General features: G+C 42.2%; 1 non-coding gene across 4 annotated transcripts in view; it reads left to right on the top strand.

Annotated features, from left to right (window-relative positions):
- Positions 1-22,078, top strand: part of LOC108176450 (uncharacterized) — a 47,313-nt gene that overhangs the window by 6,888 nt on the left and 18,347 nt on the right. For all 4 annotated transcript variants that reach the window (XR_016235182.1, XR_016235183.1, XR_011389657.2 and 1 more), the window contains exon 2: positions 15,398-15,454. This is a non-coding gene — a transcript (uncharacterized LOC108176450). The remainder of the gene's footprint in view (positions 1-15,397; positions 15,455-22,078) is intronic.

Below are 22,078 nucleotides of genomic sequence, written 5' to 3'. Positions count from 1 at the left end.
GTTCTGGTTTCCATAGGGAGTAAGAGGAAGTCATGATAGTCTCATTTGAACCCTTGATCAAATGCTGTTTAATGTCCATGCTACCCAATTATGTGAGCCTGAAATCCTGCCCACCGACTTCTTTTTTCCTAAGTTGGTAAGAATTCTGTTTGGATCACAAGATATTAATAGGTGACAAGTTATACTCCAACAAACACAAGAGTGTGAAATTTCCAGCTTCTTTGGAAAATAACAGTGTGTGAACAAGCAGAGAGAAAATCATCAGAGATTGGAGGAAGGAAGAACACCGTTCCTGAAAAACTGCTTCAGATATAACTAGGTTCATTTGCTGCAGTAGGACTTTTAAAAATAAAAGTGCAGGCATCGAGTAAAAATCAATCCCCCTCCCCCCCAAAAAAAAATCCAACATAGCTCTGAGGAAATAGAAGAAAGAGTTGTGAGAAGAATGAATTGCTCAATCTTTCACCTGCTTAGTTTTCGTACTCTATTCAGCAGAGGAAAGGGAAAAACAAGCTTCAGAAGGAAAATCTGTAAGCCGTGTAAAAGTCCTTAATTCTGTAACTGAAATTGCTGGAAATTCAACTGGCCACAAGCTGTTTCTCTGGGCAGACTCCTTGCTCTGCATGCAGAGCCTTTGATTATAGGTCTTGGATCAAAAGCACCCATAAAGGGAGAGTTGCAGATTGTAAACACTGCTTTAATTAAAGCAAATCTGAAATAATAGCACACTTTCAGTAAGTGGGGTCTTTTGTTTTCTGAATCTTAAGAGCTAGAGGGACATAAAAGAAATGCCTTTTTGTTTTTTGAAAACAAGTCACTTTTGCCATACACATTTCTGGAGAGGGGAGTGGATCTCGTCTTAAAGCTTGTATTTTTCAAAAATGAAATTTTAAAAATAGGTAGAAGGTACTTTTGCATGTTTCTAATTTTCTGTGAGATAATGCAGTTCAGTTTTGTCATGACGTATGTTTTTTGCCTGAGAATCTTCCTAGAAAATATTTTGAAAATTTTTTTCCTTCTGGAAGAGTCTTAAGGTTCCTTTCAAAAGAGTAGGAATGAAGACAAACCACTGATGAGGGAGCCAGCATTATGGAGCTGTGGGTTAAACCACCACTTATGAAGCTGATATCCCAGGTTGGAGTGCTGCTTTGACACAGCTTCCTGATGAAGCAACTGGGAGGCAGCAAAAGATGGTCCAAGTGCTTGGACTGCTCCACTCGCATGGGAGACCCGGCTGGAGTTCTGAGCTCCTGGCTTCAACCCAACTCAGTCATACCAAATTGGCATGGAAGATGATGATGGGATTTGGGCAGTGTTCATGGCTTGGGTGGTGGCAACTTTTAGTTCCTTAACTCATCCAAACTTTGCCTCACCTACATCAATGCTACAAAGCTAAGAGAAAGGATATCCATTAAATGTCAAGAGTTTAATTTCATGGCCAGCGCTGCGGCTCAATAAGCTAATCCTCCGCCTTGCGGCGCCAGCACACCGGGTTCTAGTCCCGGTCGGGGTGCCAGATTCTGTCCTGGTTGCCCCTCTTCCAGGCCAGCTCTCTGCTGTGGCCTGGGAAGGCAATGGAGGATGGCCCAAGTGCTTGGGCCCTGCACCCCATGGGAGACAAGGAGAAGCACCTGGCTCCTGGTTTCGGATCAGCGTGATGCGCCGGCCGCAGTGGCCATTGGAGGGTGAACCAATGGCAAAGGAAGACCTTTCTCTCTGTCTCTCTCTCTCACTGTCCACTCTGCCTGTCAAAGAAAAAAAAAATAAGTATGTTTGGGGGGCCAGCACTGTGGTGTAGCAGGTAAAGCCGCCACCTGCAGTGCCGGAATCCCATATGGGCGCCGGTTTGAGTCCCAGCTGCTCCACTTTTAATCCAGCTCTCTGCTATGGCCTGGGAAAGCAGTAGAAGATGGCACAGGTCCTTGGGCTCTTGCACCCACATGGGACACCCAGAAGAAGCTCCTGGCTCCTGGCTTCGGACCGGTGCAGCTTGAGCCATTGCAGCCATCTGGGGAGTGAACCAGTGGATAGAAGACACCTTTTTCTCTCTTCCTCTGCCTCTCTGTAACTTGCCATTAAAATGGGTAGATAAATCTTGAAAAAAATATATGTTTGGGGCAGCACTGGGTCCCAGTGTGTTAAGCCACTACTTGGGACATCTGCATTCTATAACAGATGGCATGCCAGTTGGATTCCCGGCTTCTGTCTAACACTACCTCCAATCTGACTTCCTACTTATGCATTCTAGGAGGCAGCAGATGATGGCTCAAGTGCTTGGGTCCCTGCCACCCATGTAGAAAACCTGGATGGAGCTCTGAGCTCCTGTCTTTGGCCTGGCCCAGCCCTATTGTGTTTGGGGGAGTGAACCAATGAATAGGAGATTCTCTCTCTCTCTCTCTCTCTCCCCTCCCCCCCTTTCAAATAAAGAAGAATATACAAATAAACATTTTTAAAAAATGGTGCTTTTTTGAAAATTTGCTTGGATTCTTGGAGTTGGGTCGGGAAGATATTGCTCAAAGGACAAAGAGAATCAAGAAGACAGCATTGGATTTAGTGTTTCAGGAAGTCATTGGTGACTTTCAGGAATGCCCTTTTGTAAAGTGGAGGGTATCAATGTTGGATTAGATTGTAAAGGCATAAAGAGGCCTTGCTTGGCAGCAATAACTATAAGTTGTCCTTGCCCTTGACTTACTCATTTTCCTTTTCTTGAACTGGGTACTGGAAGGGGAAACCGATGAGGAAAATTACAAGGCTCTGAAGAACTGGCACCTAGGAGGGACTCAGTCTTCCAGCAATGCCTTGAAGCTAACTCAGACCCTGAGAGCTCTTGAATGAAAACAGATTATCTTCCTTTTTCTTTGGTTCGAATCGGCTTTACTTTTAAAAAGTTTTTGGTTGGTTCATTTTTAGGGATTAAAAGTTGTGTAATTGCCCCCTTTATCTAGAAGGCTGTACAGGGACAGGTGCTGACTGAAGCACTCCTAGAGGTCAACAGACAAAAAGGGGATGGTTTCCTAGGCTTCACCCAGAAAACAAGTCCTCTCTAGCAGTGGCTTTGGACCACTGTCCTGAACAGTCTAATTACTTTGCTTCCCTGACCTTGATTGCTACCTTTGGGGGAGATTTAAAGCCTGCTCACCCTTTTAAACTTGCCAAGTCTTGCTGCTGCTTCCAAGTCAGTAATCTTGCCCTACCCAGACCCCTTACTGTCTGACCACACTGCTTAGCTAACCCATTTGTGTCACACCTTCCTGCCTATGCCTCCTATACAAGGGCCTATGTAGGAACTACCTTCTTATGCCATTGGGAAGCCTTTAAAGATCTTGAAAGAAACAAGACAATAAAGAATAAAGAATGGAGGATTTGAATTAGGAAATGGTAAATGTAGAGATAGAGACTTTCGGCTAGAGAAGAAGGAGGTGGAATAAGAAAGGATAAACGTGATACCTTCATCCCTCTGCACTATAGGAAGTGAATCCTTTTCAAAGCAGGAATGTGATTGTATATGAATTATGTTTCAGTAGAATAGGTTTTTAAAGAGCAGTGAATGTAGGTGATTGAATAAGGTTTTTGAAGTATTGAGTTTAAAAGTCACATTCATCTGAGAGTGGCAGTTCCCTTTAATGATGTTTCCATTAAGAATGTTTGCAGTGGTCTACATACACCTCCCTTCCTTTCTTATTAAAATATGAAATTGCTCCAAAAGTTCTTACAGAATCTGTTCACTCTACTAATCATTCCAAGGACAGGACAGGGCATAACCATATGTTTACTAATCAAATGCAAACATGATGAATATACTAAATGTTGCAAGATGTAAATAGTGTTTACATAGTATGTGTTAAATAAAAATTATAGGAGACCATTATTTTAGACTCATCTCCTGTACTGGGATCCAATGGGCCCCAAATGGAGTCATCCATGCTAAAGATCCAGGACACCAAATAAAAACCAAATTGCTGGCCAGCACCGCGGCTCAATAGGCTAATCCTCCGCCTAGTGGCGCCGGCACACCAGGTTCTAGCCCAGTTGGGGCGCTGGATTCTGTCCCGGTTGACCCTCTTCCAGGCTAGCTCTCTGCTGTGGCCAGGGAGCGCAGTGGAGTATGGCCCAAGTGCTTGGGCCCTGCACCCCATGGGAGACCAGGAGAAGCACCTGGCTCCTGCCATCGGATCAGCGCAGCGCGCTGGCCGCGGCGGCCATTGGAGGGTGAACCAAGGGCAAAGGAAGACCTTTCTCTCTGTCTCTCTCTCTCTCTCTCACTGTCCACTCTGCCTGTCAAAAAAAAAAAAAAAAAAAAGAAAGAAAGAAAAAGAAAAAAAATTATCTGGACAGAGAAATCAAGAGAGGTAACAGCTACATTTTCCAAATCAGCTAGTTTCAATTGGCATATTAATAGCATCCCCTCTGCCTTCATATTTACACAAAAAAGTAACCTGCAAAACCTGATGTCAACCAGCCAGTTATTTTTCTATTGCTCTGTCTCCATGGTCCCCACGTTACAAGGAAAATAGCCAATCTGATTTTTGGCTTTGTTTCTGCTTTTTTCAGCCCTTCTCTACCTATAAAAATCAAACTCTCCTGCTTAACTCGTGGAAGCTCTTTTTCTGTTTTACAGAATGAAATGTTGCCAGATAATAGAAATAAAAATAAAGCCAATCAATATCTTTAAATTGCTGTAATTTTGTCCATTGACAATGTTAGGCTGTACATAACAGACTACGTAATCAGCAATGCCTTAAATAATAAAGACAGAGTTGTGTCATACAACAAAGATGCAGGGTGGTCAGTAGCTAAGTGTGGGCCTTCCCCTAGCAGACACACATTGGCTATAGAAGCATCAGATATCTTGTGCTCACTTGACAACATGCAGGAAGGGTAGGAAGGAAAAAGGCATTCTTCTTACTTTCTACTTTTTTTTTTTTTTTTTTTTTTTTTTTTTTGGTCAGGAGGAAAAATATTTCTAGGAGGCTAGCAAAAAAATTTCCTGTTTTATCGTAAAGGCCAGATGTGGGCCATATTGCAAACTTTTAGCTTTAAAAAATGCCGGAGAAGTGAATAACTGGCTTGCTTAGCTTTAGAGATCGAAGTACAAGACAGGAGGGAACTGAAAATGAGTGTTGGATAGGCAGCAAAACTGTTGCATTACTCACTGGGAAAAAGAATAACACAACCAAGAAATAATTGCTTGAGAAACCTCAGATGTAAGCAGATTTCAGTTAAACCTCAGTAAAGCTCAAGAACTGAGGAGCAAGTTTTGAAATGTGGACAGTATGCTGGAAAAACAAACAAAACTTCAAACAACTAAGCATGTTAAGACAATCTGGTTAATACAGTTTTATAATTTGGACTTCATTGAGTTTGGGAGGACTGAAGATTGCTTCTACTAGTAGCTAACTTTTCATGGAGTTCTCTGCCCCTGTGCGGATGCCTAGGTGGCCAACAGCCTGGGTGTTTTCCTCTCAGGTTAACTGTAAGTGTCTCTAACAGCCACTCCCAATGATAGTGTTCGCTTTTCTTTTCATTTTAATTTTGGATTGGGTTGTGCTTGACTTTAAGTCAAACACTTCCTATCTTACATATGGTACTAGAAGAAAGGTTCTGATATTTGGAGGAATATAACTTGATTCTTAGACCTTAGATCTCTACGAAAGCCCAGAGTTCAGAAAAACAACTGTTTTTCATTCAGGCTATGACCAAGCCATCTATTGTGAAAGTATACTCCTCGTAAGAAACTTGCAAACTCACAGAATGTCTTTGGATATTTTTTTATTGCTCCCAAGGAGAAAGGACACCACATGGGTTTCTTTCTAACGTTTCCTAACAAACAGAAATGTTGTGCACGTATTATGGCTTTAGCAACTTTGACTACATTGACTACTGCAATTTTGGTTTTAAAAAAGCATATACAGAAGTAATTAAAGGTAGTACTTACTATTAGGGAGTTTGTAGTGAAGTAAAAAGAAGTCAGGGCAGACATTAAGTATCATATTTAAGATACTGCTTGGGATGCCTGCGTTGCATATCCATATGTCTGGGTACAAGGCCAGGCTCTACTCCTGATTCCAGCTTCCTGCTAATATGCACCCTGGAAGGCAGCAGGTTCAAGTAGTTGGGATGTTGCCACTATCATGGAAGACATGGAGTGAGTTCTTCCTGGACTGGGGGCCTTCAGCTTGGCACAGACCTAGTTTAGTGGACATTTAATGAGGGAACCAGTGGATGGAAGATATCTCTCTATCTTTGTCTCTCCCTGTCTCTCTGTCACTCTTTCAGATAAATAAGTAAATGACAGATTATTTTAATCTGAAGATATTTGAGTTTCAACAAATGTAGAAAGCAGTATTCTGGGAACGCCCTCTTTGGGGCCGCTTTTACTCCTAGGAAGGAGGCCAGCAGTACACCTACCATGAAGTCCCTCTACAGAGAGTTTTGTTTTGTTTTAAAAATGTATTTATTCGCTTGATAGGCAGAGTTAGAGTGAAGGTAGTGGCCCAACTCACTGTGCACAGCGCTGGCCCCCTGGGGAGTTTTATAGCCTATAAAAATACCACTCTTGCCTGAGTAGACAGACATCACAAGTTCTTTATCTCTCTTTTGTTCTGCAACTCAAAGGTGTCTTCCCTATGGAAACTTCTTTGTTCTTCCATATCAGCCATTCCCTTTTCCTCGGAAGTCAAGCTTCTAGCTTTAATTATTCAAGGAGCTAGCTATTTCTTTCACTAGTCCCTGTGCATGAATAAACCTCTTTTCACCTGTTAATCTGTTTGTTGTCAGCTTAATTAGATGGCCCTTATTGCTGAACCTTTAGGGTATAGGAATTGCTTTTTTCCCTGACAAGTGTATCAGTTTTCCCAAGTGGTGTTATTGGCATTTTTGGTGGGACAGTTCTTCATTGTGTGGGACTATATAATTTGAGAACATTAAGTGGTCTGATCCCTGCCAGTAGTGCACATACCTCTTTCTCCCTAACCCACCTCATCCCCCAATATGTCTATCTTTCAACTTACTGTGTTAGCTCAAAAAAGGCTATGCTTCCAAACAATAGTTAGAATTTTATCCAAGTCGGGTTAATTAGTTAGCACATGATTCATCCTATCTTAGTTTGCTTGGCCTGCTGTAGCAAAATATAAACAAAATAGTTTATAAATGATTTCTCACGTTTCTGGAGGCTGGAAGTCCAGGATCAAGGCAGATCCAGTGCGTAGGGAGGGCCTGCATTCAGGTCACTTCCAGTGCTTTCTTGCTGTGTCCTCAAACGGTGGAAGAGGCAACTGGTCTCCTTTATGCCCCTTTTAAAGACACTAATGCCATTCATGAAGAGTTCCCCTTCTTGACCTAATCACCCTCCCAAGGCCTCTCCTCCTACCACCACCACCTGTGGACCTAGTATTTCAACACAGGAAGTTTTGGAGGTGAATCATTGACTTCTGATGGCTCCAGGCCGTTCACAACTTAGCAGGCCAGTAACTAAGATACAATTAAGAGGGACTCCTGGGTGGCACTAGTGTTTTCAGGTAATATGTTCCCAACTCTTCCAAAATAATGTCTTTGACTACTGTCTGTTCAAAGTGGCTCTATGACTTAACAAAGTCTTGGTAACAAATCTCTTCCTTTGGAACCTAACCGTGAACAGGTAATCTGTAGCTTAGAAGGAGTTCTCTCACTATTGGAAGTTGGACTGTTTTCCAACAGTGGCTAACCTAGTAGAGATTTTTTTAATCCTTTTTTTTTTTTTGAGGGTATTTAAAATTGGATGGCCCTTCATGTTGTACAATCTGTGATTTTTGCTGAACGTATTCTGCATTCTCAGTGAATAAGCTTACTTTCTGTTATTTTCTCTGTTGAACATTTCTTCTTAAATTTTTTTGGAGATTTATTTATTTTTATTTATTTGAAAGGCCAGGTTACAGAGAGAGGGAAAGAGACGGAGAGAGAGAGTTCTTCCACCTGCTGGTTTACTCACAAAATGGCCACAACAGCTGGAGCTGAGCCAGGCTGAAACCAGGAGACAGGAGCTTATTCCAAGTCTCCCATATGAGTACTAGGGGCTGAAGCACTTGGGCCATCCTCTGCTGCTTTCCCAGGCACATTATCAGGAAGCTGGCTAGAAGTGGAGCAGTCGGGACTTGAACTGGCACCCACATGTGATGCCGGCGCTGCAGACAGCTGCCTAATCCATTGTGCCACAATGCCAACCCGGGACTGTACAATTTGAGGACATTAAGTGGCCTGATCTCTGCCAGTAGTACACATACATCCCACTTCCTAACCTAACTCATCGCACAACAAGTCAGCCATAAATGCCTATACATATCCTAAGTAGTATTGCCCAACAAAATACAGAAAACCCAGTTAAATGCTAATGTCAGAATAATTTCTGTGTAAATATGTTCCAAATATTGCATGGAATGCAAACCGGGTCCCATATGGGATACCGGCACTGCAGGCAGAGGCTTAACCTGCTGGCAAAGTGCTGGTCCCAACATTTCTTTTTTCTTTAAATACTTATTAATTTATTTGAAAAGGAGAGTAACAGAAAGCAGGAGAGCTGGAGAAACCTTCCATCTGCTAGTTCATTCCCCAAATGTCTGGAATTCCATCTGGGTCCCCACATGGGTGGCAGGGACCCAGGCACTTGGGTCATCTATTACTGCTTTTCCAGGTGCATAAGCAGAGATCTGGAGTAGAAGAGGAGCAGCTGGGACTCAAACAAGCACTCATATGGGATGTCATGTTGCAGGCTAGTTAGCCCAACCCACTGTGCCACAATGCAAGCCATACCCCCCCACACACACCATTTTTTTTTAAAGATTTATTTATTTATTTGTTACACAGAGTTACACAGAGAGCGCGTGCTCGAGAGATATCTGAGAGATCTTTGCGCATTTCTAATCACTGCTATAGGGCTTTAAAACATGCTGCTTTTCTTCTGTTACCTGGAGAAAAGGAAACTCACGACTGTCTTACCTGTTGTGAAACACCTCCTGTCTGTGTATATTTATTAGAAATGTCCTTGGGAAACACATATGGAACCTTGCCTGACCTTGTCTGTTGATAGGTCAAATTTTGAAACTAAAACAGAAAACTATCAGGTCAAACACATTTTTTAAAAAAAACCAAAAACTTGGGGCTGGTGCTGTGGCACAGTGGCACAGCAGGTTAAAGCCTTGGCCTGCAGCGCTGGCATTCCATATGGGCACTGGTTTACATCCCTGTTGTTCCACTTCTGATCCAGCTCTTTGCTGATGGCCTGGGAAAGCAGCAGAAGATGGGTGGGCCCCTGCACCCACGTAGGCGACCTGGAAGAAGCTTCTGGCTCCTGGCTCCAGATCAGCTCAGCTCCAGCGATTGCGGCTATTTGGGGAGTGAACCAGCGGATAGAAGACCTGTCTCTACTTCTCTCTGTAACTCTGTCTTTCAAATAAATAAAATAAATCTTTTTAAAAAATGCCCAGTTCAGTCCTAGATTACAAGCCAAATGGGAAAAGAATTCACTGTGCTCACTAGAGCTTGTTAGACAAGAGATTAATGTTTGCAGATAACAGCAGATAATTTTATGGAGTAGTCCAGAGTGTTGAAGTGCTCTGGGAGATAAAGAAGGATTCTTGATCTCAGGTGGAGCCCAGTAAAGAATGCTTAGCTAATTAAAGAAATGTGAATGTTGTAAAGGTTCCCGAGGAAGTAGCTATTACAAAATTAGGAATGCTTGCTTTTAAAATGATAAAGGAAGTGCTTTGGCACTCAAATAAGACACCAGCACTCATGATAACTGAAGAAAGTCCATATTTGGAGAGTTTCAAAGAGTCTGTTATAGAATGGCTGCCCTGAACAGAGCTAACAGGCTAGCCTGCAATAAGGGATACAAGATCCCTGACATAAGGAAGCTATAGGGTAAACCAGAGGCATACAGTGGAAGGCAGGGCCAATTCTTTTCCTTTTTCTTTTTTTTAAGATTTATTTTATTTATTTGAAAGAGTTACAGAGAGAGGTCTTCCATCCGCTGGTTCACTCCCCAAATGGCCGCAACGACTAGAGCTGAGCCTATCCAAAGCCAGGAGCCTGGAGATTCTTCTGAGCCTCCCACATGGGTACAGGGATCCAAGGAATTGGGCCATCTTCCACCGCTTTCCCAGGCACATTATTAGGAAGCTGGATCCAAAGTGGAGCAGCCAGGAAGCAAAGAGGCGCCATATTGGTTGCCAGTGTGGCAGGCCAGGGCTTTAACCCACTGTACCACGGCACCAGCCCTATGAAGTTTTCAAGTAGAAAAAAGGAGAGTCTTACTGTGTCTGCAACCGTTTCTTAAGGCAGGGTGCCCTTGAAGTTAAGTCTTTGGAAGATGAGGATGAGATGAAACAAGGGACGACTTTACAGGCAAAATAAGCAGCATTCTGGGAAAGCAGTAGAAGATGGCCCCTGCACCCACCTAGGAGAAGTTCCTGGCTCCTGGCTTTGGATTGGTTCAGCCCCAGCCGTTGCGGCCAACTGGGCAGTGAACCAGTGGATGGAAGACCTTTCTCTCTGTCTCTCTCTCTCTGTAACTTTACTTCTCAAATAAATAAAATAAAATAAAATAAAATGAAATAAAATAAATAAAAAGAAGAGGAAGAAGAAGGTGGAGGAAAAGGAAGTAGAAGAGGAGGAGGAGGAGGAGGAAGAAGAAGAAGAAAACTGCATTTGCAACAGTGGCTCGAACCAAGATTGTGAAGCAACTTGATCCATCTACTGACCTGCACACATTTTGTGTGGCTAGAAGAGTTTGTTTTTATTTTTTTTTTTATTTTTATTTATTTATTTATTTTTTTTTTTGACAGGCAGAGTGGACAGTGAGAGAGAGAGACAGAGAGAAAGGTCTTCCTTTTGCCGTTGGTTCACCCTCCAATGGCCGCCGCGCTGCGGCCGGCGCACCGCGCTGATCCGATGGCAGGAGCCAGGAGCCAGGTGCTTTTCCTGGTCTCCCATGGGGTGCAGGGCCCAAGCACCTGGGCCATCCTCCACTGCACTCCCGGGCCACAGCAGAGGGCTGGCCTGGAAGAGGGGCAACCGGGACAGAATCCGGCGCCCCGACCGGGACTAGAACCTGGTGTGCCGGCGCCGCTAGGCGGAGGATTAGCCTAGTGAGCCGCGGCGCCGGCCAAGTTTGGATGACAACCATGAAATAGCACATTCATTGTGGGAAATGTCTGTAGCCCCACCTTTGCCCTAAATGAGGGGATCTAGAGAAAAGGAAAAGATTCAGTAAAATAATAATTCTTGTTTAGTAAATGAAATATCCTATCTGAGAAGGTCCTGTTTTCACTTTTACAAATGTATCTTTGTTTTCTGATAGTCTTAGTTATTTCTTTTTTTTAAAAGATTTATATATTTATTTAGAAGTCAGAGTTATGCAGAGAGAGAGGAGAGGCAGAGAGAGAAAGAGAGGTCTTCCATTTGATGGTCCACTCCCCAATTGGCCGCAATGGCCAGCGCTTCACTGATCTGAAGCCAAGAGCCAGGAACTTCTTCTGGGTCTCCCACATGGGTGCAGGGGCCCAAGAACTTGGGCCATCTTCCACTGCTTTCCCAGGCCATAGGAGAGAGCTGAATCAGAAGTGAAGCAGCCAGGACTCAAACCAGCACCCTTATGGGATGCCAGGGCGTTAACCTGCTGCACCACAGCGCCAGCCCCAGTCTTACTTATTTCTTAACTGCCCTAAGACTTAGCCATAAGGAAAGAATAATGCCACATATCCAATTCTGTTGATGGGCTTTCCCCCACCATATAATCTAGTTGCCACAAATTTCTAAAATCCTTATTCGGGATAAGCATAAATTCATGTAATACCTCTACTTTTAGACAGATGTTATTCATTCAAAAACCAATCGTGTTCTGATACTCAGAATGTTTGCTGACATGGCCTATATTCTTATGCTTGAATAACAAATACACATTTGTCGATGTATCTGGGTACACATAAATGTTGTATTGTTCCTATTTTTGTGCTGTCTTCTTTTTAAAATTTTATTTTTATTTATTTGAAAGGCAGAGTTATAGAAAGAGGGGAGAGTCAGAGCAAAAAAGACTTTGCCAGGCTGAAGCCAGGAGCCAGGAACTCCATCAGGTCTCACACATGGGTGGCAGTGGCAGAACTACTTTGGCCATCTTCTGCTGCCTTCCCAAGTACATTAGCATGCAGCTGGATTGGAAGCACAGCAGCCAGCACTCTAACCAGCTCTCTGATATGGGATCCGGTATTGAAGGCGATAGATGAACCCAGTGTACCACAATGCTGGCCTTATAATGTCTTTTTGTGCCTAAACACGATATTCTATGCTCTCATTTGATGGCTTTCTAATTATTGTTATATAGCATTGTTGTTAGCAAATGCCATGCATGGAGTACTACACTAAGCCATCTGCACCACAATTCTATTCTCTTCCCAGTATTATTTTGGAGTAATATAAAAATACTGTTATGTAAATATATGTTAGTATAAATAAGCATACGGTTTTCACAACATAAGCAATGGCGAACTTAATGACAGAAACAGGAACAGATTGAGTCCTTGTTTTCTTTTGAGTGGGACACAGGGGACTTCAGGCTTAAAGGGTTAAGCAAATAGTCACCCTTCCTCATTTACAGCACTTTGCCACATTTGCTTTATGTTTTATATGAGAAGACTGTTTTACACGTGTCCTCCCAGTCCTTAAGGTTTAGATGGAAATTAAGTTCTAGAAATACTTTCAAATTGGAAAGACCAGGGTTGGGATCCTGGCTCTGTACCACCTGATAAATGTGTGATGTTGGGCAAATGATTTGATCTCTTTGAGAGCCCATTTTTCATCTGCAAAATGGAAATAATGATACTAACATCTAATAATAGAATTGCTGTTAGAATTGAATATGTACCTAGATGATTAGCACATGGTGCTCACTACACTTTAGCCTGTCAGTGGCATAAGAATTCTGAATTTGTAGTCACAGCAGTCTTGGCTAGGAATCCCTACAACTAGTATGCTGTGTAACTTTAATATATATTTGCTTATTGTATTTATTTGAGAGAGAGAGATAACATCAATCTTCTGTCTCTGGCTCACTCCCCAAATGTCCACAACATCTGCAATAAGGCTAGGATGAAGCCAGGAACTGGGAACCCAGTCTGATCTGCCATTGGGTAGTAGGGACCCAACTACTTGAGCTACCACCTGTTGCCCCCCAGGGTGCAAATTAGCAGGATGCTAACTTTGATATGGGCCATAGGTATTCCAAATGTGGTCTTTTTTTTTTTTTTTAAGGTTTATTTTTCTATTTGAAAGATAGAGTTACAGAGAGGCAGAGAGAGAGAGAGAGAGAGAGAGAGAGAGAGGTCTTCCATCCGCTGGTTCACTCCCCAGATGGCCACAATGGCTGGAGTGGCGCCGATTTGAAGCCAGGAGCCAGGAGTCTCCTTCAGGTCTCCCAGATGGATGCAGCCAGGGGCCCAAGCACTCGGGCCATCTTCCACTGCTTTCCCAGGCCACAGCAGAGAGCTGGATCAGAAGTAGAACAACCGGGACTTGAACTGGTGCCCATATGTGATAATGGCATTGCAGGCGGTGGCCCTACCCACTATGCCACAGCACTGGCCCCCAAATATTGCCTTAATTGTTGTACCAACTGCTTGGTACTGCTATATAGCTTTATTTATTTTTACACATATACAGTAAATTTAATCACAGGTCACTAAATAAAACTCCAGTAATATTGCTTTGTAACTTTAAACAAGCCAGTTTGCCATTCTGCGACTGTGTTACTGTGATAGACAAAATGACATTGCAAATATTTGTAAATAAGATTGTGCAAATTTGAAGCATTGAATAAATGCTAGTTTGTCACCTTGTTTTAATACCTCTAATCATGTTTATAATTCTGCAGATAAGTGTAGTTAATATTTTCTGTTTACAGTGTTCCTTCCATTCAGGCATTAGTAAGACATTTCCAAGGTGAACAGGCATAGAGCTTGGAACCTGGCCAAGGTTATAGACTCAGTAAGACAGTGACAGGAGGAGGAGGTGCTCTCTGAGAGATGGACAACTACAGAAGAAGCTTCATTTTCTCTGCTTACTCCTAGACAGTAAGCAACAAGTCATCAGAGATCCTTATCAGCTGCCCTGTCAGGCAGGGATGGGCCCTCAGACCAGAGCTCAGCTGTGAGTGGATACGGCAGGTCTTCAGGCCACCTGGAGACCAAGGTCCTCCTGTCCCTTTTAATGCTGAATTTGGACAACATTGAATTGGGCTGGCCACGGGAACAGCTGAGGAGGGGAGGCTGTGCCGCAGGAGGGATGGATTCCTAGCTGCTCTGTGGCACTTTGCTGTGACTCACACTTCTCGTTGCCGTCTCCGTGGAACTGTTCAGATGAGTTTTAGAAAAGGTAATGCAGGTAAAGCTATTAGCTCAGTTTCTCACAAGCACTAAATACTTAGTGTTGTTCCTTCTAATAATTGTGTATAGTTACCATTGTTATTTTAAATTAAGAAACAAGGCCTCTAGGCCCTTCTGATTTCCCTAGTTTTACTGTCATCGTCATAATTGTAAATGTGATCAGAAGGGGGGGCCACCCATGATAGATTTGAACAGATAAAAACGACCCCACAACAGTCCTGCGTCTGGTCTCTAGTAGACCCTCACTAAGAACTGTCTGTGTGGGCACATGTTTCTCTGAAGTCACAGCTTAGTCTCTGAGGCTTCCTGCATTGCTTTCCCTTTCAGTGGACCGGAGAGAGACTGTTTATGCCCCCACAAGGTCCTGCTGTCTGTAAGCTGGTCTGGTTGTGGCTCTGTTAGAAGCAGATTCAGGAAACCGTAGCCAGTTGGCGCAAGGGTAGACAGTACGGAATCATGGAGGGTCTCAGGAAACATTTTTGAGGGTCGCAGGAAAAGGAAGGACACGTTTCCCAGATTTAAATGTCTTGCACTGAATGTTGGAATTGGGTTACCTCCTCTCTGGTCTTTCTCTGCCAGAATTTTAGTTGCCCAGTTTATCTTATTTGCTTCGCTGTATCCAGTTGATTTTGCTGAAAGCTTCTTATCTTAATAGATAAAAACTAATTTTAGTATTGGGTCAAGCAGAATGTAGTAAGGAGAGTAAACCTTTATTGCCACTCTTTCCTTGGAGGCACTCCCAAACAAAAGTTTTATATTATGGCTGCTCTCAAATGTTCAAGGCATTGCCAGCTATCCCTTGAAGAGATAAATGCTTTTTAAAATCATCCTAACAAATTAACCAAAGATTTTAGCAGAGGAAAAATTGCCATTAATTCCCAAGGGGAAGCAGGGTTGTGGTTTTCCATCAATATACTTGCAATAGATTATTTATTAAATTTTCTTTCCCATACTACATCCCTTAATCCAAACTTTATGTTCATTTGCAGTGGGCCAAGGAATTTGCCATGGTGACACTGGAATTCGGAGTACCACAATGCAGCCAGGTCAGAATATAACCATCTACACCAGGATGTGTGTCCAACACTGTCCGTTTATGCCATTTATCATTTATTAGGTGCTATTTGTTTGGTTATTTGTGTACTTGTTCAGAAGCTAGTTCCCACTACCTGGGATAATGTCTTATTGAAAGGAAGACAGCAGCAAGGAGAGAGGGAGGGAAGGAAGCTGAGTGAGTGCAGTGCTAGAGGTAGGGTCAGAGAAGCAGGCCTGACAAGTCCCATTGTCGTGCTCTTCCACCTCTTATACTCACAGCCCCCTGCTGCCTGTAGCTTCGTGTCTGCACCAGACCTCTTGATGGTACTAGCTTTAAAGTGAAGTAATTCCACAGTACAAACAGTCCCTGACTTTTGATGCTTTGACTTAGATTTTTCAACTTGAAATGAAGTAGTATACATCCATAGAAACTGTGGTGCAGTGGGTCAAGCCACTACTTAGACACCAGCATCCCATATCAGAGAAACTGCACTTTGAGTTTTGAATCCTGATCTTTTCCTGGGCTAGTGGAGTGAGGTCTGAGCCTCTCACTGATGCTGGGAGCAACTGTGAACCACAGCTCCCAGTCAGCCATGCAATCAAGAGAACAAACAGCCTGAATGTACCCTTCTATGTACTGTGTTGCTAAGCTAGGATGTTCAGTAGGGTAGAGGCATTAATTGCGTCTTTGACTAAGCATATTTTCCACTTAGAGTGGGTTCAGCAGGGATATAACTCCATCATTAAGTCAAAGAGCATTTGTTTTCCTTTGCTATCAGAGTAGTCAGTCATTCAAATTCCCATCAGTAGTAGCAATACTTTCAGTTGAACATATTTTTAAATGTGGGTCTAAAATAGGTAGCACTGAATAATTCATGTGGCTATTGTATATAACCTTGTCCTGGAATCAGTGAAAGGCTCTGAGACCTAAAAAGAAAACAACAACCTAACATTAGTTCCCTCTGTCCTCTAATTAACCTTATAATCCACAGAGGCGGAAGTTTGAATTTTGGAATCACATTGATTTATTTATTTTTCCCTGAGGATTGTATTAAACAGTGTGTGATGACACACAATGAAATACAATAATTGATAAGGCTTTTTGCTGTACTGTTCTTTATCCGCAATAAGCACTTGATTGGATGAGTTCTTTTTGGTTGTACAGCTCACTAGCCCGAGGGATAGGATGCCATCTGCTGTGTATTTGTTTTTTTTCAATAGATTATGTTGTTGCCTCTGTTTATAATGTTTCAAAAGAAAAATGTCAATTTGGTTTTTAAAAATGTCTATTTCCAGGGCAGGATTTCAGCCTAGTGAGTACCTAGATTCAACACCAGTCTCTGGCTCCTGGCTCCAGTTTCGGCTAATGCATACCCTGGGAGACAATGAGTGATAGGTAGCTGAAGTAATTGGGTTCCTGCTACACAACTGGGGGACATGGATTGAGTTCCAGGTTCTCAGGTTCAGCCTCAGTCCAAGCTCCAGCTGTTGACGGCATTTGGGGAGTGAACCGGTAGATGGGAGCATTCTCTCTCTCTCTCTCTGTCTCCTGGCATCTCAAAAATTTCCTATCACTTTCTTTGAATAGATAACACAATCATATGCTTTAAAATCCAAAAGATTCAAAGGGTGTATAGTAAGGTGAATTTTTCTTGCCCTTGTCTTGTCCAGTTCCTGGTGTAGATCTTCTCTGATGCATTCCCATACTGATTTATTTTTATTTTTATTTATTTATTTGACAGGTAGAGTTATAGACAGTGAGAGGGAGAGACAGAGAGAAAGGTCTTCCATTCACTGGTTCACTCCCTAAATGCCTGCAATGGCCAGAGCTGGGCTGTTATGAAGCCAGGAGCCAGGAGCTTCTTCTGGGTCTCCCACATGGGTGCAGGAGCCCCAGTGCTTGGGCCATCTTCCACTGCTTTCCCAGGCCATAGGTGAGACCTGGATTTGAAGAAGAGCACCTGGGACTGAACTCACAACCATATTTGTTGCCAGTGCTGCAGTCCCAGCCCCCCCCCATACTGATTTGTGATACATCTTATTTCCTCTAAGCAGCTTTGACTCAGCTCCTGAATGTCAGGGATTCGGTTGTTTCCTAGAAGAGTCATTTCTCCCCTCTGGTTATTTGCTATGAATTCATTTACAATAGGGGAAAATTTGGTATAATGAAACTTGCTTTCGAACAAACCTGATAGACTGATAGAATGTGGATAAACTGCTTGGCTTAATTGAATTAATGCTTAAAAGAAAACCATTTGCTTGACAGTCTCGATAGCAACTTTAAAAAGATACTAAAGCAAGTATCTTCCTGGTATGTTAGTCGGTGAGGAGGAGGATGCATCTGGGAATTCTTTTTTGTTTTTAACCTTGTCATGTGGGAGAATATCAAATTAGGCTGCAAGTGGAATCCCACAGTGTTCCTGTTTTTAATGTATATATTCCTGCACTTTTCCCCTCGGATAAGCTTTACTTTCACTTACCCCTCCTGTCCTGATACACTGGACTTGTACACCAGTTTAGAACTGCCGTGTGGGTCTATCCATGCCTGTTTCACTTATCTGTACTCCTCTATTCTTTGTCCCATCAAGCTCTCAGAATATAACAACAGTTACAGCACAAAAAATTAGTTCTCGAATAGTCTTGCTGGATAGAACGGTGTTTGGGGAACAAAACTTGTATATGGCAATTTAATTCAGCGAAATTTGTTGAAGCATATCAGCGGCCTTAAAATTACTGGAGTCATTTACTTGGTTATGGGAATCAATTCACTAAACAGAAACCTAAATAGGTATTTAGCAAACTGGCTTTCCTTGACAATGCAGGTCTATCTCACGTACCACTACAGGAAAATATTTCTGAGGGATCATGGAGGAAAGTGCATGTCCCTACCAATAATGAGTTCTTTATTGGACCCTGTGAGGGGTGTGATCGTGAAGATGGAGGTAAGGAAGGCATTCTCAGGGTAGGTGTGGTGAGTGCACAATAAAATGCCTTTCTAAAAAAGCCTGTTTCTAAAGGGACTTCTGGGTGTTTCTCGGAGCTAATCCCCCTTCTCTGGATTCAACAAGATCTGGCCCTATACTAAACTAAAAACACTCTTACAGCAATGTCCCAGGAATATGTTAGTTGTGTCACTATAAATTTATACAAATAGAACATGCAGTAACTAAAAGAAACAGTGTTTTTATTTCTCATTATCCAGTAACCAGGCAACCAGGAATTTGATGAGTATCTGCTATTTGCTTGACACACAATTCCCATTGCCCAAGGCCTCCATCAAGAAGGTGAACGAGCATTGCCAAAGTTATCGGATCACCTGTGTTCATGTATTTTTCCCAGTATGCTTCACATAAAGCATTTTTCTGCTTAAGGCTTATTTTCAGTACCACACTTGGGGCAGGTGGTTAGCCTAAGAGGCTAAAACACCTGTTAAGATACTCACGTCCTACTTCAGAGTACATGGGTTCAATACTTGGCTCTGGCTCCTGACTCTAGCTTTCTGTTAATGTGTATCATGCGAAGCAGTGGAGCTGACTCAAATAAGTATGCTTCTGGATTGAGACCCAGATTGAGTTCTTGGTTTCTAGCTTTGTCTTGGCCCAGCCCCAGCCATTGCAGGCATTTGAGGAGCGAACCCTCAGATAAAAGCTCTGTTGATCTCTCTGTCATTCAAATAAATACTTCAAATAAATATTTTTAAAAAATCTAAAAATAAAACTGCTTTATTTATTTACATATTTGTATTTTTAAAATTAGCACATGGTGACTGTATACATTTATGGGATGCAGTGTAGCATTTCAAAAACATAAATGATATAATGATCAGATCAGAGTGACTGGACTATCCTTCAGTATACACTACTTTGAAGGAGATAACTTAGGGGAAAAAAAGAAAAAAGAAAAATGGAAAATGATAATAAAATAAATGGGTTACCTGAAATACAGTCTTTTACTAGCACAAACTTGTATTTCAGAGGTAAAAAACAACCTTATCCGGGCCCAAGCTATTTTGGGATATATCTAAGAATCAATTTTATAAAAACTTAGAATTGTATACACAATACTGATGCTCTGTTTCTGGCATGTGTTCTCATAACAAACTTCATCAATAAAGGAAGGGACAGAGAAAGCTCTGTGGTCAGATATTCTTGGTGTGTGGCATTTTCTAATTTTGTACTTCTGTTTATACCACAGCACTATTGGTTAGATTACTTACAAGGGGATTTCTACCAAGATTGAAAACTGAGATAGTGCGGAATTAACAGCAAGCTTGTCTTATACATGTGCTACCTAGGCAGAGCGTCACCAAGTCTTAGTGTGGGACTTCCAGTATTGATGGCTTAGGTGACTGTTATTTGTCTTTAAGGTGATCATAACAGCATTTTATTAAAGGAAAGAACTGTATCTTTGTATTGTATGTTTTAGGTATTTGAATGCCTCCAAATTTTATCTTGAAGAACCTACTGTCAGAAACTTGCAGGAAAGTGGCCTTCTAATTTCACTCCCTTACAATGATTTTGGAGCTTTATGTTTTTTTTGTGTGTGTTGTTTTGTTCTGAAGATTTATTTACTTGTGTGTTTGAAAGGTAAAGTGATGGGGGGGGGGATAGAGAAAGAGAGAGAGAGAGAAAGAGAGAGAGAGAGATATTTCATTCACTGTTCACTCCCCAGATGGTTGCGACAGCCAGGGCTGGGCCAGGCCAGAGCCAGGAGCCAGGAATTCCATCTTGGGCTTCTTGGGTGCCAGGAGCTCACATACTTGAGCAATCATCTTCTGGTTCCCAGACTCATTAGCAGGGAGCAGGATTGGAATCAGAACAGCTGGGACTGCAGTTGGCCACTCTGATACGGGATTTGTGCATCCCAGATGGGATGCCCGCTGCACTGTAACACCTACCCCTGAAATTTATGTATTTTAAAAATATTTATTTATTTAAAAGACAGAGAGAGAGAGACAGCATGCAAGAGAATATGAACTGCTTCCTAGGTGCACTAGCAGGGAGCTGGATTAGAAGCAAAGTATAAATAAATATATATATTTTTTAAAGTGGAGGGGAGCTGGCACTATGGCATAGTTGTTAAGTCTCCACCTGCGGAGATAGCATGCCATGTAGGCACCGGTTCAAGTTCCAGCTGCTCCAGTTCTGATTCAGCTCCATGCTAATGACCTGGGAGGGTAGTGGAGGATGGCCCAAATGCTTGGGCCCCTGCACTCATGTGGGAGACCTGGATGAACCTCCGGGCTCCTGGCTTCAGATTGCATTTAGGGAGTGTACCAGTGGATTTAAGACCTTTCTGTCTCTCCCTCTCTCTGTAACTCTACATGTAAAATAAATAAATAAATCTTTAAAAGAAAAAAAGAAGCAGAGTTGCTGGGACTTGAACTGGCACTCTGAAATGGGATGCCAGCATTCCAGGTGGTGGCTTAATCTGCTGCTCGATAACGCCTACCCCTCAGGGGTTTATGTTTAAATAATTCTCCTGAAAATTACATTAGGACTAGTGGGTGATGACTCAATGGAACAGTTCTCTCTCTGACTCATGGAAAATCTGGTGTAACTCATTTGACTCATCTGCTTCTCCCATTTAGAAGATGCCACTATAAACATACACCATAAGGTACTTGTGAAATATTTGAGTGTCCAAATAAAAGGTGCTAGAAAATTACAAGATTAGAGGGTCTTCTTTTAACATATAGTTTTTTAAATTGATTTTTCAGTCAAACTGTTTATGAACATTTATTACTAGTAAATTATTTTATGTCAAAAGAGAGAATCAGTAGGTATTTTTCCCCCGAAGAAACCTTTTATTTAATGAGTACAAATTTCATTAGTACAACTTTAGGAATATAGTGATTCTTCCCAACATACCTACCCCTCCCCACCTCTACTTCCACCCACCTCCTCCTCCCTCTCCCATTTCCAATCCCATTCTGCATTAAGATTCATTTTCAATTATTTGAACACATACACACATACAACCAAAAAAGCCTGTTTGAGTACAAGTTCTACAGTTAATTCTTATGGTATAGCTCATTGAAGACAGAGGTTCTGCATAGGGAGTAAGTGCACAGTGATTATTGTTGTTAATTTAACAATTAACACTCTTATGTATGATGTCAGTGATCACCCGAGGCTCTTAACATGAGCTACCAAGGCAACAGAACCTTTTGAACCCACAGTCTCCATCAGTATTCAGATAAGGCCATAGACAAAGTTGAATTTCTCTCCTCCCTTAAGAGAACAGTGCATCCTTCTTTGATGGCCACTTCTTTGTGCTGGGGTTTCACAAAGCTCCTTCATGTAGGACATTTTTTTGCCACAACGTCCTGGCTTTGCATGTGTTAAATGCTCTCATGGAGATTTTATCCAGATCATAATGCCTTAAGGGCTGATTCTGAGATCAGAGTGTTATTTAAAGTGATTGTCATTCTGTGAATCAGCTGTGTGAACTGCTTCCCCTCTTGGAACATTCTCTCCATTTTTAATTCTATTATTATCAGACATTTGATCTTATTTATATGATCCCTTTAACACTTAATCCTATCCATATGATCACTTTAACACTTAATAAGTTCACTTTAACAGTTAAGATGGCATTTTTACTACCCAGCTTAATGGGATTTGGGGTCCTAT

Source organism: Oryctolagus cuniculus, chromosome 6 (genome assembly GCF_051225735.1).
Source record: "Oryctolagus cuniculus isolate XC-2025 breed Fujian yellow rabbit chromosome 6, ASM5122573v1, whole genome shotgun sequence".
NCBI lineage: Eukaryota > Metazoa > Chordata > Mammalia > Lagomorpha > Leporidae > Oryctolagus > Oryctolagus cuniculus.
Note: the sequence above shows the minus strand (reverse complement) of the source record. Positions and strands in the feature narration are given on the sequence as shown.